The sequence below is a fragment of the Haliotis cracherodii genome, unplaced genomic scaffold, assembly GCF_022045235.1.
Source record: "Haliotis cracherodii isolate W230 unplaced genomic scaffold, xgHalCrac1.p SCAF_7, whole genome shotgun sequence".
Classification (NCBI taxonomy): Eukaryota; Metazoa; Mollusca; class Gastropoda; order Lepetellida; family Haliotidae; genus Haliotis; species Haliotis cracherodii.
The window spans coordinates 53417372-53421842 of NW_027266330.1; positions in this window are offsets into that span (position 1 = coordinate 53417372).

The window sequence follows — 4471 nt, forward strand, 5'->3', positions numbered from 1 at the left end:
AACATGCAACCGATCGTCAGGGTAAGAAAATGATTATTTTGGCAATAAAGCTTTGTTTCCTCTCAACGTGTACATCAGTTATAACTTTTGGTAGACCCTGGAGCCGTACCCATGCCGCCGTGGTGTCTTCAATTTTTCATGTCTTAGAATAGAGATAATGACGCACCTTTACAGCATCTGTTATCTGGTAATATTACTCCCTGAGATATATAAATGTGGGCAAATATGTGATCCGGAGGGATTTACGAGAGACATAAAAGTCTCCATGCTGATGATAAAACACTCTGTGTGTTATTACGAACGGGAGACTGGTTTAGTCATGAGCTTATACACCGAGAGGATATAAAACCAATGAATGAATGAATGAATGAAGAAAATATTGATTGGTTTCTGTTATTAACTAATTCTATCAGACGCTATGCTGCACATGACACAAATCTGAAACATATTTGTCATCTAGCTTATGCAATACCAGAACAAATTTGTTCTCACAATGGTCCTTTCATCTTTTAGGCACACATTTCTTTTTAGAAATAACGCATTTCGAATGCTAAAATATTGATATACTTTTATTCTAATAACATTTCAATACAGTAACTAGGGATATTCTGATGTTAGTTGTTGCACGGGTTGTCAAGTCGTCTGAGACATTATGTTTGAGGCTTTCCATCAGATTTTGTCTCAGAGTGCTTTTGAAGTTTTATATATTGCTAGTTACTATGCCACACATGATACCGATTCCAAGCCGGCCTTGCTTTATTTATCCCTTTAATGCCAGCAGGGTAACGATAGGTACCATATTATAACGGTTTTTTTGCATGACCACAGGGTCGAAACACTGACTTTTCACTCCCCGGGCAGACACTCCATCTGCCACACCATGGAGTCTATTCTCGCGCTAGTGTAGAACTTTAAAATCAGTTGTATATAATCATAGGTCTTCCAACAAGAAGTCGCTGCGATGAAGTATTATCCAGATCGTTCACATCTCCAATGACCTTGTTATGAGCTCTCCTGAGCAGTTCATTACCAAAGCATAACTAAAATCAACAACAACATCAATGTGTCGCATTTAGAAAGATCGTAAAACGTGTGGATTATGATTACCTCACAATACCGCGATAAGGACGTAAGTCTCAGTTTGAATTTATTGATTAATTTTCCAAGCGTCCATATACCACAAATGCCAATTTGTGTGGGGTTTTGGCTCTCCTACGTGCATTCTCGTTATATTTATATTACACAATTATAACACAACTTGGGAAAACATACTCAGAAAAAGGAATTCCTACAAACATCTCACTGCATCACTTATTTTTTATGTCTTAGATCAATTCAGTCGCGAGAAACATAAACCGTTGTAGACCAATTCTTCCCCGGAGTCCCAAGAGTGGTGTTGTAGAAGGATGAGTATTTAGGAGTGCATCCGTACGTTTAGGTAAACTATACGATATACAAAGAATACAAACCCCCTCCCGTGTGATCCAATTTTAAAAGACTTGTCAGATACCAGAACTATTCACGAGTTTCATAACAGTGGTATTACTCGGAAACGAGTTTTGTATTCTGTGTATATCTGTATTGTATTTATTATTACTCGCCCGTTGAAGATACCACTATTTAATAACAATACGCTGGTACAACAGTGTTAAATACCAAGATTTATCCTTATTTATTGCCGGGATAAGCTTGTTTCACTAACAAATAATATACTAACACATTATTGTTATTAAGCAGTGGTATCTTCAACGAGTTATAAAGATACAAATGTATTCTTTAGGTACATACTCTATCATGTATTGATGGCACAGTTCCAGGCACATGCTGATGAGGGAATTGCCCTTTGTCGTCACTCGTCCATGTGTGTATGTGAGTATCTCCCAGGGTAAATAGCTGTTGTCTCTGAATAAACAACATCCTTTAGAAGGGCTGCATTAACTGCAGCGATGGATTCATTGGGAACAACTTTTTCAGTCATTGTGAACATTGCGATGATACAAAAACAAACTGAGGTACAGTCGAACATATTCTTTCAACGAAGATTTCAAAGAGCATCGTACGACTCTTGCTGTTTGATCAGGGTTACATTATTCAAAGCCTCAGTAAAGCTTTCAAACATTTTGAAATAGGTGCATCAGTGACACAAATGATCCCTGATGTATCTGTAAATATTGGAATCTTTTGAAGACCTGTTATCTGAAAACGTCATCTAATGTGCAGTGAATGTACCTGTTGTTGATTGCGTTTTGTTTGAGAGACTCAACAGAAGTAAGCATAGTCCAGACATGTCTTCAATCGTCTTTACCAAGAAACCACTCCAGTCTTTTCCTGAAAGCAGGGATAAGCAGTAAGCACGTACTGTCTCTAACCAAAGAACTGCCAATGTCAAAGACGCCGCCACAGCCATGGCCACATGAAAGGACGAAGGCCAATTGATACCATTGATTTGGGAGATTTGCTGTCCCTCCTTCACGAACAACTTGTACTGCTCAAAGTAAGAACAGGACTATTCTCTGCGTCGTTGAAAGAAATGAAATGACTCCAGCAACGTTTTCTGATTGGTGGATCAATAAACAGTTAGAGCACAGGTAAATACTTTCACCCCTCGGTGGTCACAATTTTGGTCAGATGGAGTACATCGCAAGATGTGACTTAAAGGATCGGGTGGTCTGGCTCGGTGACTGAGCTGATACATGTTGTCATTTCCCAATTGCGTGGCGGGTGTGGCGTTGAAAAACAAACAAACTTTGGTGAAACTGACAATCACAGCGTCGCTGTGAAAGAACAAAGGAAATGAGTCTATACTACAGCTGTGTCCTGACTTTCAACTCTATACTGCCAGGATCTTGGCAGTGTTGCATTAAACTTTGCTTCGCTCAATTCGCAGCCCCACTCTGTGTCATGGCGTGCAGCCCGGTCAACATAGTAAACAATTTATTATTACAGCGATATCTCAAATTGCCCTCATTAACCAACATACATACCTTCAAATCGTTGGATAATGTCAGCTTTCTCGTGAGCTTCTCACGATAATCAGAAAATATCGATTCGTTTTAATTACATTGTAGGGACTGTGCACGATCAAAATAATACAGTAACTGCATGCATTGTGATACAGACACAGAATAATAACCTGTCAACATCTTGTTGCAATACATCAATCAAACTTTAGTAGCTGTTATAAAAACTTTTCCAAAGCTATGATGATTAATAGTTCTCTGTACCTGGATCTTAATCAGTTCGATTACTGGATATAAAAGCATTTGTTATTTGTCTTGTCATTAGTTTTATCTCAGAGTATTGCCCTGTTGAAGAGTGTGTCTGAGGCTTTTAAAATTAATTGTCAAGCAGATTGAACATGACCATTGTATTAATGATATGGAGGTACATTAACCACGGTTCAATGTAGAGCAGAAACCTGTGACAGTGCAATTAGGTTCGACAATAACATTTGCTCTGATCATGTTTTTGTCAAGAACAAACGGGTAAATGTTCTCTGATATACTCTGTGGAAAAGTAGAGGCTACTGGGAAATAACTTAACTTTCTTTAAATTGTTGGGGATATTAGTTTCTAGTAGTAGTTTTATGATAATAACGACAACTTGGGAATACAGAACAACAGGGGAGTGGAGTAATACAGAAGATGTTATGACCGTCAAAGATCTTGATGGATGATAGAGGTAAGATGAAACAAAGTTGACGTTTTTGTGATGCCACCCCACACCATAACCAATCCGGGGCCAAATCTGTCTTGAGGTCTCAGGCTGACTTTGGCTTGACGTTCATTTCGACATTGCAGACACGACCATGCCTGTCAAGTAAGTGCAATGTGAATCGGAACTCATCGATTAGATAGATAGATGTTTATATAACAGATAGGGTTGATGTACAGTGATTGATGGGTATGGGATCAATGTACATCAACCCTATCTCTTGTTTAAACTTGTCTTATCATAACTACCTATCAATCAATGTACATCAACCTGATCTGTTTTATAAACATGTAGCTATTGTTATGTATATATATCATGCTCATACCTAGTTTGTACATCTTTTGCTTGATAACGGTGTTAGAATCGACACCGAAACGTCGCCCAATTGTAATAAAGAAGTTGCTCATCCATAACAATTTTGTCTTAGTTACCATTCCAACTTCTAAATGCCACTCAAAGAAATGATACGTGTGCAGCGACGATTACCCCTGTTTAGACGTTGTTTACACCCTTGACGACTGTTTGCAATATGACGATTTGCACAACACATGGTCATAGAGCGGAGCTGCATGTATGCGATTACTAATCGTCTGACCCGTAACTCGTACTCCAATAGCCTGATGAAAATTGAAAGCAATTTGATTCGCCGTTTGAGATCGATCAATCGATCCTGTAATCTAGTCGTTGACCTAGGACCCTGAACGAGGTCGAAAGTTCAACATTTTATGCTCTTTTTCTCGGTTCGTGAAATACCTGA